At 40.8% G+C, this 12,126-nt stretch overlaps 1 protein-coding gene across 1 annotated transcript in view; it reads left to right on the plus strand.

Annotated features, from left to right (window-relative positions):
- The window catches only part of LOC122057890 (maltose excess protein 1, chloroplastic-like), a 68,369-nt gene that overhangs the window by 46,420 nt on the left and 9,823 nt on the right, over positions 1-12,126 (plus strand). The gene's annotated exons all lie outside the window — the stretch shown is intronic.

Raw genomic sequence — 12,126 nt, forward strand, 5'->3', positions numbered from 1 at the left:
AGCCTGAAGTATATCGACGATCATCTAAAGAACCTACACAATTGGCATCAATATATGTATCAACCCTCATGTGTTCTGAAGGTAGAATATGATACCATTCCCTGGAGCAGTCTTTAAATACCGAAGAATATGAAACACAACTTCCATATGTGAGGAATGAGGATCATGCCTATATTGACTCGCAAGGCTCATTGCATGAATTATGTTTGGTCGAGTGTGAGACAGATAGATCAACTCCCAATTGATCTCTGATATCGACCCTTATCAACTGGTTCACCTTCCTTGTTCTTGAGATGGGAATTTTCCTCAATAGGTGTATTTGAAGGCTTACGCCCTAACATGCCAATCTTTGAAAGAAAATCCAAGGTGTATTTCCTCTGAGATAGGACAACACTCTTGGTAGACATCTCAATCCCAAGGAAGTATTGTAGTCTTCCAAGGTCTTTAATCTCTAACCCGTTACCAAAATAGGTTTTAAGCTTAGAGATCTCAATAGTATCATCCCCAATAATAACGATGTTGTCCACATAAACAATCCGAATAGAAACCTGATCACCTACCCTTTTAATGAACAGGGTATGGTCAACATTACTTTGAGTAAAGCCAGCTGCAACCATAACTTTGTGAAGATGACCAAACTAGGCCCTTGGAGATTGCTTCAACCTATATAGTGCCTTTTTTTTTTATGTCTGCAGAACTTCCCTTGAGTTTCTGAGTTGGAATAACCTGGTGGGACATCCATATATACCTCCTTAGTCGGCTCACCATGAAGGCATTCTTGTTATCCAATTGTTGTAGCTCCTAGCCACGGTTTGCTGAACAAGAGATAATCACCCTTACTGTGTTCATCTTTGCAACAGGGGCAAAGGTCTCCTGGTAACAACCCCATACGTTTGAGTGAACCCTCTAGCAACTAGCCTTGCTTTGTATCTATCTATAATCTCATCTGCATTTTTCTTGACTGTGAACACCCACTTACAACCCACTGGATGCTTCTGAAGAGGAAGATCAACCAAGTCCCATGTACCATTTTTATGAAGCACCCTCATCTCCTCATTTATTGAATCCTTCCACCTAGGTTCTACAATTGCCTCCTACCAGGTCTAAGGAATAGAAACAAAAGACAAAGAAGACACAAAAGCACGATAGGAAGGAGATAGAGCGATTTATGATACAACATTAGAAATAAGATGCTGAGTGCAAGCCCTACTTCCTTTTCTACGAGCAATAGGGACATCAAGGGACTGATAAAAAACAAAAGGAAAATGGATACCTGGAAGAGTAGACTCAGGATCAGAGTGGCATCTGTGAAGTAGTGGTAGTGTGAGTGGTGGTGTCAGTTCTCCTTTTCTTGGAAGAAAACACCTGTAATTCGGGACCCTATAGCTTCTGCTGTTAAATTTGGCTCCCCCTGAATAAGTTCTTTTGCAACCCTATCACACCAGTATCCATGGGTTCTTCTGCAACTCTAATCACACCGGTATCCATAGGTTCTTTTGTAACCCCTGTTACATCAGTATCCATAGGTGTTGAAGCAACATCAAATGAAGGAATCAAGGGAACCTCTTCACATCTAGAAGACTCCCTAAAGAGATGAGTAATAAGGCTCCGTCTCAAGAAGATCACATCTATGGAAACAAACAAACGTTTGAAAGGGGGTAATAACACTTATAGCACTTTTGTGTGGGAAAATAACCTATGAAGATACACCTAAGATCCCTAGGGTCAAGCTTGGTCTGCGCATGATGATTCTGAACAAAGCAAACAGAGCCAAAAACTTCCCTCATAGCTGCGATCACCACAAGCATCTTAACAGGACACCAAAATTCCAGCATACGAGACGGCATCCAATTGATAAGATAAGCATCAATAAGGGCAACCTTACTCGAATAGGGAGTAGGAACATGCATCTTAAACATAAAGGAACAAGCAACCTCCAACAAATGTCTGTTCTTACGTTTTGCAACTCCATTTTCTGTTCTTGTGTAACTACACAGTTGGTCTGATGAACAATCCCATATTCTACTAGGTAGCATTGGAAAGAACACTCCGTGTATTCTTTACCATTGTCATACACGATTTTAACCTTAGCATCATATTGATTTCGAACCAGACAATGAAAAGCCTTAAAGCAGTTAAACACCTCATTCTTATGATGCAATAAGTAAACCCGAGAAAGACGAGTATGGAAATCAATAAATTTAACAAACTATTATAGAAAAAAACAAAAGCACAACGAGCAGGGCCCCAAACATCAGAGTGAATCACAGAAAAATGAACAGTACTTCTATGATCATAAATACTATAAACATACCTTTTTTGTTTTGAAAAAAAATGCAAGCATCATAAAAAAACTGATGCTGAGTACATTGTTTAACAAAAGCAGGAAATAATCTAGATAAAGTCCCCTAGGGAGCATGTCCTAAGCGGCAATGGCAATTGTGGGGCTATCTCTGAAGTTGTATAATGAGCTTGTGTTGATCCACTATCTAGGTAATAGAGACCACTACTCATTCTACCATTGCCAATTGTTGCCCTTGTCACCAAGTCCTGAAACACATGGTTAGTTGGAAAAAAACGTGACTTTACAGTTGCGATTCTTAGTAATATTACGAATTGATAACCGATTAGCAGATGAGGAACATGCAAGACAGAAGAAAGGGACAGGGAGGAAGAGCACTGAATGGTACCCATCCCTGCAATAGTAGAGAGGGACCCGTCAGGAACTTGAACCTTTGTTTTACCTGAGGATGGACAATATGTAGAAAAGGAGGCGTCAGGCGTGTGACCCAATCATGTGATCGGGGGCCCCATAATCGATAATCCAAGTCTCTAAAGGGAACTAAAGCACTATGACCATAAGACAGTACCTGACTGAGCAGGGTGGGAGGCAGAGGCGGTTGGCAGAGAGGACGTAGTAGCAGTAGAGGAGGATCCCATCTGAGTCATCATCTAATGAAGCATAGCCATTTCATCATCTAATAATAAATTTCATTCCACATTCCTTACAGTTCGGAATAATATTAGGAGACAGTGAGCTACTTCTGAGTAGGCCTATGAAGTTTCTTTATCAATTCAAAGCACTAGGCAGTCTTTTTTTTTGGATAATTCACTGGGCACTCTTGAGTGTTGCCCACATGAGAATGCGTTCCCTTCACGGCTTTCCAGATCTTGGCAACAGAAATAGGCAACAAATATGCCCTACCAATAGAAGGGGACATAGAGTTGATAAGGTAGGCGATTACCATACAACTGGCAGCATCCCATTTATCCTAAAGGGAACTAACAGTACTGGGGCGTATTGAAGTACTTGTGAGAAGTCTGGCATAACCATGACCATCAATGGACAGGTAGTAAGAGCGAAACCAAATCAAATAGTAGCTCTCATCCAACTTGATGGAGCTAGTAGGGAGAGAAGAGTAGTTACTATTTTAGGGGGATGACTCCCTCCCTCCCTCCTGGAGAGCTGATGTCTCAGAGTCGGCAGACGCCATGAGTGTTGATCCCAATTGCAATCACACAATAAAGTAACTCTAGGGAAAATATAGGGTTCCAGATGAAGAGAAGCCCCTGTGGAAGTACCTTACCACCAAGGGAAAGACCCTAAAAACGGCACAATAGAAGATTGAAGAGAACCGGGAAGAGAGAGCCTTGAGGAGAGAAAGAGGTCAGCGGTGAGGGAAACCTTTGGTCTCGGTGGCTCTAGGTGGTGAGTGGGACAGCGGTGGTCAGCGACGGTGCTAGATGTCAAGGGCGGCGGTGTTCAGTGGTGATGGGGCGACGACGTAAGGGATTGGGCGGCGATGATGGGTAGGGATAGGGTTTTAGAGAGGAAGAAAGAGATGATTTTCTCTCTAACCTGCTCTGACACCATGTAGAATCAGGGAGAATGTAACTTGTGCCTAAAACTGACACAAGCCCCTCTATTTATAATAAAAGCAAAACCTTAGAGGGCTTAAGGGTCTCTTTGGATAACTGATGCAGATTAATTACCAAAATAGACTTGTTTTATTAGGAATAAGCCTAGGGTTGGGTTCCATACATGTTAGGCTTTTGATCCCATGTGTTTTGAGTATAATAGACCACTTTTATGGGTCTAAAAATGGGGCTCTAAGATTGAGTACGGGATTACTAGTTAGTTTCCATTTTCATTAGTTTCCTTTCTAGTTGGGCTTGATTTGAGTTATATTTGTTTCCTTATGAGTCAAGTTATTAATTGAGTCAAGTCCTTAGTAGTTAGTTTCCTTTTTCAACTAGTTTCTAATTTCAGTTAGTTTCTAATTTCAGTTTTTAGTAGCTATTGTATTAGGAGAATATTTGGTTTCCTTTTTTAGGAACCTTCTATTTTGTAATTCTCTCCCCCATTAACATTATAAATAAAGAAGAGGAGGCTCCTAAAGGCCTAGATGATTTAATAAACAAATTAATGGTTGTTGCTATTGTCTTCTACATGGAGATTTGTCTTGTGTTTGATCAAGGCTGATGGAATTGGTGTTTGATCCAATTAACTCTCTGCGGTGTGAAGCATAAGAGGTTCTCTTCTAGTTATCTCCCTCTTTTCTTCCATACTCAAGGTGATCCAAATCTGATCTACTGTTATAGGTATTTAGTTAAATCACTTTTCTCTCAATTCTGTCCAGAAAATCTTCATATTTTTCCTATTTGATCCCTTGCTGCCAGAAACACTTTCAGCCATCAGTTTGGGCTGAAATTTGGATCAAAGATAGGTCCTACCTGGGGAAGAACTCGACCCAAAGGGGAGCTCTTTCTGACCAGTGGTTTGAGAGATTTAAAAATTCTCCCTTTTCTTGTCTTTTAGTGACCTGTGACAAAGCAGAACTGAAATTGACAGATCTGGTTCAGTTCCTACTGTTCTCGTGGACTTTGGTTCATGGTATTAAGTTGATTTGGACCTATTTGAAGTCTTGTAAGCCCCTGTTATCGGTCCCAATCTGATCAGAGAAACCCTGTATTTGGTTCAATAGCTTCAACTGTTTCAGGTCTGATTTCTCTTGTAATCTGATCTGCTGTGCTATTATCCTAATTTGACTTGTGTTTGTTCTTCGAGAGTATCCTGCTGTTTTGAGACTAGGTTGGTTTGCCGATTCTAGTTCTACATTAAGTGGTATCAGAGCAAATTTTCCTGCAATTTTCTAACCATGGCAAGTCACATCTCCAATGCTGAGTTGCACAAATTGTATCATGAGTTAGCCGAGAACCAACAGAATACTGATGCTAGGCTTGAGAGGACTGAAGCCAAGTTTGATAAGTTTATGGAAGAGATGATTGCCTTTATGAGGAGGTCCGACAAGCGAGCTGAAGAAGGATCCTCTACATTACCCCCTCAGCTCAACACTTTACGGATCGAAGACACACCTCAGAGGCAGCAATCTGATCCGGTTGTTCCCCAAGATGTTACCCGACAATTTTCTGACAGAGATTATGGCATCAAAGTGGAGGTTCCCGAGTTCAGTGGTGAAAAAGGACCTGAGGAATTTCTTGACTGGCTTACCAAAGTGGAGAGAATTTTTGCGTATAAGTCTCTTCCAGACGTGAAGAAGTGTGAACTCATCATCACCAAGTTTATTGGGTATGCATGTTCATGGTGGGATGATGTACTACATGCAAGGTTTGTCAGAAGACTTGGACCCGTTATCAATTGGGAGGTCATGAAGCAGATCCTGACTGAAAAATTTGTTCCCCTTAATTATGAAAAGGTAATGTTTCATAAATTACTTAACTTGCAACAAGGGAACAAAGATGTGGATTCTTACACCCTCGAATTCCACAAACTGTCTTCAAGGTGTCGACTTCAGGAAACAGACCAGCAACGGATGATGCGATATATCAGTGGGTTAAGTACTGAGATTCGACTTGAGTTGGCTAACACTGATTTCAGGTCTGTTGATGTGGCAGCGGCTCATGCCAAGACAGCTGAAGAGAAGTCCATTTATTGGAAGGGTATGCTCAAGACTTCTTCAGTTTATAGACCTCCACCGCGTATGGAGGAAAAGAAGCCTGAAGCTCGCAGAGTTGAAGAAAAAATGTCAGAGTTCAACAAGGATAGTGTTGGGGTGAAGAATATCATATGCCATAGTTGTGGCGAGAAGGGTCACTATTCTAACAAGTGTCCCAACAGGACTCGTTCTGTGAACGTAGCAGAGAAGCAGCCGACAGAGAAGAGCGAAGATGAATCTCATTTATATCCTTATCCGCTCGAGGACGATGATATTGTCAATGATGAAGATGAGGATGTAGAAGCTCATTTAGCTAGCCTTTCATCCTTTTCGAATAGACTAGTTGATAAAGCTCCTCTCTTCAGACAGAAGGGTACTCTCCTGCACGGCTCCGACCCTATTGATGTTCATGCAATTGTTGATACTGGGGCAGAAGCAAATTTTATATCTGCTGAATTTGTTCGAGCACACAACCTTCCACAGAAGCAGCTTTTCAAGAAGATTCACGTGCGAGGTTTTGGACCCACAGCTCGAGAAGAGGCCACTGCAGTTGTTCGAGTACATCTACAGTTTGGGCCACTACAGTACCATGTCACCTGCTTGGTCACCTCATTGGCGCACTGCGACATTCTTCTAGGGCGACCTTGGCAGCGACATGCAGGCATTCTATGATGGTGCACGGAACACTATAAAGGTGAAGCAAGGAGGTCGTATGTACTGAATGAGGCCACATGCATTATCAGACATGCCACGTCGTCGACTGACTCCTGCTCCGGTGACATATCAACCTACTCTCCCTCCTCTTGGAGTTATGCTCCCTTCTATTTCGAGATATGTGCCACCTCATCGGCGAGCGATTTACAAGGGAATCTTGAGAGCACGACCTAACTCGACGGAGTCGAGTTCTTTTAAGACCGGGAGAGTTGATGCAGATTAATTACCAAAATAGGCTTGTTTTATTAGGAATAAGCCTAGGGTTGGGTTCCATACATGTTAGGCTTTTGATCCCATGTGTTTTGAGTGTAATAGACCACTTTTATGGGTCTAAAAAGGGGGCTCTAAGATTGAGTACGGGATTACTAGTTAGTTTCCATTTTCATTAGTTTCCTTTCTAGTTGGGCTTGATTTGAGTTATATTTGTTTCCTTATGAGTCAAGTTATTAATTGAGTCAAGTCCTTAGTAGTTAGTTTCCTTTTTCAATTAGTTTATAATTTCAATTTTTAGTAGCTATTGTATTAGGAGAATATTTGGTTTCCTTTTTGAGGAACCTTCTATTTTGTAATTCCCTCCCCCATTAACATTATAAATAAAGAAGAGGAGGCTCCTAAAGGCCTAGATGATTTAAGAAACAAATTAATGGTTGTTGCTATTGTCTTCTACATGGAGATTTGTCTTGTGTTTGATCAAGGCTGATGGAATTGGTGTTTGATCCAATTAACTCTCTGCGGTGTGAAGCACAAGAGGTTCTCTTCTAGTTATCTCCCTCTTTTCTTCCATACTCAAGGTGATCCAAATCTGATCTACTGTTATAGGTATTTAATTTAATCACTTTTCTCTCAATTCTGTCCAGAAAATCTTCATATTTTTCCTATTTGATCCCTTGCTGCCAGAAACACTTTCAGCCATCAGTTTGGGCTGAAATTTGGATCAAAGATAGGTCCTATCTGGGGAAGAACTCGACCCAAAGGGGAGCTCTTTCTGACCAGTGGTTTGAGAGATTTAAAAATTCTTCCTTTTCTTGTCTTTTAGTGACCTGTGACAAAGCAGAACTGAAATTGACAGATCTGGTTCAGTTCCTACTGTTCTTGTGGACTTTGGTTCATGGTATTAAGTTGATTTGGACCTATTTGAAGTCTTGTAAGCCCCTGTTATCAGTCCCAATCTGATCAAAGAAACCCTAGTATTTGGTTCAATAGCTTCAACTGTTTCAGGTCTGATTTCTCTTGTAATCTGATCTGTTGTGCTATTATCCTAATTTGACTTGTGTTTGTTCTTCGAGAGTATCCTGCTGTTTTGGGACTAGGTTGGTTTGCCGATTCTAGTTTTACATTAGCATGCAATTAATCAAATGACATGTGGTTAAAACCCCATCATTCCAAAACTGCTTAGGAACATGCATATGTATCATAATAGCTCGAGCTACCTCTAGGAGGTGCTGGTTCTTGTGCTCTGTAACCCATTTTGCTGTGGGGTATATGCACAACTAGTTTGATGAACCATGCCATGGGCATCACAAAAGTCAGAAATATCATTTTGAGCATATTCTAAAGCATTATCAGAACGAAAAATCTTAACAGAGATGCCAAACTGAGTTTTTATTTCATTATAGAATTTTTTGAACACAGATAGAAAATCAGGTCTGTCCTTTAACATATAAAGCCATGTGAGGCGAGAATGATCATCTACAAATGTAACAAAATAGCGAGAACCAAACCTATTACTAACTTTGCAAGGACCCTTTATATCAGAATGAGCTAAAGAAAACAACGACGGACTACGAGACACTGATGGAGATGGAAAAGACACCCGATGGTGTTTACCCAACTCACAGGCCTCACACTCTAATCTAGAAACATGAAGAAAATTGGGAAACAAAAGCTGTAATCTAGGTAAGGCCAAGTGTCCTAGATGGCAGTGCCATTGGAATGGAGAGACATCCCCAACAGTAGTAGCGGCAGCAGAAATGGGAGGACAGCTATTGTTGAGGTAATACAAGCCATCCTTTTCACACCCTCCACCAATCGCCTTCCTCGAGTGAAGATCTTGAAAAATACAATAAGAGGGAAAGAAGGTTACTGAGCAATTGAGAGATCTAATCAATTGACTCACGGAAAGAAGACTTAATGGAAATTGAGGTACTTGCAATACAGATGATAAGTGCAATGAAGAAGTAGGAGAAATAGTACCATGTCCAAGGACAGGGGTGGATGTACCATTAGCAAGAATGAAAGATGTAGAACTAGAACTGGATGAGAAGGTCTGAAAAAGTGATGACTTACCAGTCATGTGAGCGGAAGCACTTGAATCAATGATCCAGGGGATGGATGTAGTGGAAAGAAGGGCTGATGTACCTGCATGTGCAAGGGTAGCAGAGGATGTGGAGGCACCATGGGATCTACTAGAAGAAGCCTCGAGAGAGTGCAAGCGCCGGAGTAACTGGTTGATGTCATCGCGCATACTAGTAGAAGAATCTCTCGAAGCAGGTATAGGTGTAGTAGTTGCCGGAGATACAGTATTAGCACCATCATCGGACACTACATGATTGGCTAACTGAGTTGCCCACTCTGGCTTGCCATGCTTGGCCCAGCACGTCTCTACAGTGTGGTTAGGTTTCCCACAGTAAGTACACTGGTGACCGGTGCGATTCGAGGACTGTCCACTAGAATCCTGACCCATAGGACCATGTCCTCCGCACCCACGCCCACGACCACAGTTATAGTTAGCAAAGAATATAGAATTATCTCTGGAAGGCTGATCAGATTTGGATGAGGAGGTGATACGCTGTAGACGTGAAAAAGCATCATTCAAAGTAGGAACCGTATCACCAGCAAGTAGATGGCCCTTTACTGCCTTCAGATCACTATTCAGTCCCGCCAAAAATTTGGAAACAAAGAACTCATTCCGCTGAGCCTTTAGCTTCTCAATATCAGTAGTCAGGGGCTGAAAGACATTAAGCTCTTCCATCGTCCCCTTAAAGGCACTGTAATACTTAGAGAGGGATTTGTCAAATTGACGAAACTGGAAAAGCTTCTCATATATGTCATAGATCCGTGTCATGTTCTTCTCTTGGGAGTATGTTTCTTTCAGATCATCCCATACTCCCTTGGCTGTATAATGGAACATAACATTGGCAGCAACATCTGGTTCCATACTGTTCCACAACCAGATCAGAATTAAGGCATTCTCCTTCATCCAATTGTCAGACTTATCATCATCAGACAAAGGAGCCTCAGAAGTGGTATAGCTCAGTTTGCCTTTAGCTAACAAATACACCTTAACAGATTGAGCCCAAAGAAGATAATTCGAGCTCCCTTTGAGCTTGATAGAGGTGATCTGGACATTGATATTATCCGATGCAGAAGAAGCTATAGTAGAAGAAACAGTAGAAGTAGTGGTAGGCACAGTCCTAGCCATGACAATCAAGTAGAATGACTAGGAAGCAATAGAATGGACGTATCCAGATAGGTAGCAGATCTAAAACTCAGCAATCAATCCAACATTCCATACTACAATTCAGATTTGAACATGTAGTCATCGATAGAATATATCGGCAACAAGCAAGCAACTATATGCACTCATATAGGTAGAATAAACTAGATCAATCAATCAAGAACAGCAGCCTCAAACCTTAAACCTGGCCGCCATCATATAGGTAGGGTAAAATAAAAGGAGAGGCGGCGGCTTCAAATCATCAAGCAATCAGCCACTTACTCCAACAGTAAAAGCAAGATAGATCTTCACAAAGGAGAAATCACTCTATTAGGGATTAGATAATAGTAGTTGCAGCAATAAGTGGCTGCACACCAAGAAGAAGAACCTCTAGATCGTAACCAGCAGATTTCTTGTCTTCGGAACTCGATTAATTTAACTACAGCTGCTCTGATACCATGTTACAATCTCAGAAGCTGTAGCTAAACCAGAAAACCAGAAACAAGAATAAAAAGAGAGAGAAAGGAGAAGAGAGGAAGATGAAGTAACCAAAGGAAATCTCAAGAATGGAGAGCAACCTGAGATTCATTCAATGTGAATGTAATATCAGGTTCTCATAAGGATATATAACATTAGGTCAAGAAGAAAGACAATAAAGCCCCCCACTTACATAAGGAAACACCCAAAAAGACCAAAACAACCTAGACAAGGACCAAATGGTCCCTGTCGTAGGCGCTAAATAGCGCTATTCCCTGTTTGGGAATAGCACTAAATCAACAACCATTATTAGTTTGTTTAATCTGAAGTCCTAGGAAGAAGTTCAATTCTCCCATCACTCATTTTAAATTCATTGCTCATCTTATTACTAAAATCAGTACACATGCTCTCATTGGTTGAGCCAACGATGATATCATCTACGTAAGTTTGAACAATAAGTATGTCTTCTTTCTTGTTCTCACAAACAAGGTAGTGTCAATTCTCCCCCTTGAGAAGCCACTTTCAATTAAGAAATATCTCAATCTTTCATACCAAGCTCTAGGAGCTTGTTTGAGCCATAGAGGGCTTTCTCAAGTCTGAAGACATGGTTTGGAAACTTTGGGTTTTGGCACTAATGATGGTGTGATGGTCAGGTTTTGGGACAAGTTCCCATACCTTGCTTCTTTCAAACTGGTGAAGCTCTTCTTGCATAGCAACAATCCAATCACTGTCTTTTAGTGCTTCTTCTATGTTCTTAAGTTCAATCTTTGAGATAAATGCAGTCTAGTTGCATCTCTCTCAAGATTTAGATCTAGTTTGGATTTCTCCATCTAGACCTACTGTAATGTTTTCTAAGAGGTGATTCCTATGGGGAATTACTTCCTTCGGAAGTGTCTCTACTTTTTCAACAGTAATTTCTTTTGCTTTTTCCTTAGGTTCTTCAAGAGAGATACCATCTACTTTGTTCTTTATTTCATCAAACATAGTATCATTATCATCAACAGGAGATTTATTCAAGTCATGTAATGATTCATCAAATCTAACATTCATGGATTCTTCAACCATTAATGACTTTTTAGTAAAGACTCTATATGCTTTACTGTTGAGAGAATATCCTAAGAATATTCCTTCATCAAATTTTGCATCAAATTTTCTAAGATGGTTTTTAGTGTTTAAGATGAAACACTTACAACCAAATACCCCAAAGTAGTCCACCTTTGGTAGTTTATCAAAGTATAGCTCATATGGGGTCTTGGAAAGCAAAGGTCTAAGAATTATTCTATTTAGCACATAGCAAGCTGTATTCACAGCTTCGGCCTAAAAATATTTAGGCAAGGAATAGTCATTGAGCATTGTCCTAGCCGTCTCTTGTAGTGACCTATTTTTCCTTCCAAAAATCCCATTAGATTGAGGTGTTCTAGGAGCGGAGAAGTTTTGGTTAATTCCATACTTGTTGCAATATAAGTCAAACTGACTTATGTTGTCAAATTCTCCTCCATGGTCACTCCTCATAGAGGTTACCGTATACCCTTTCTGGTTTTG

This window comes from Macadamia integrifolia, chromosome 12, assembly GCF_013358625.1.
Source record: "Macadamia integrifolia cultivar HAES 741 chromosome 12, SCU_Mint_v3, whole genome shotgun sequence".
Classification (NCBI taxonomy): Eukaryota; Viridiplantae; Streptophyta; class Magnoliopsida; order Proteales; family Proteaceae; genus Macadamia; species Macadamia integrifolia.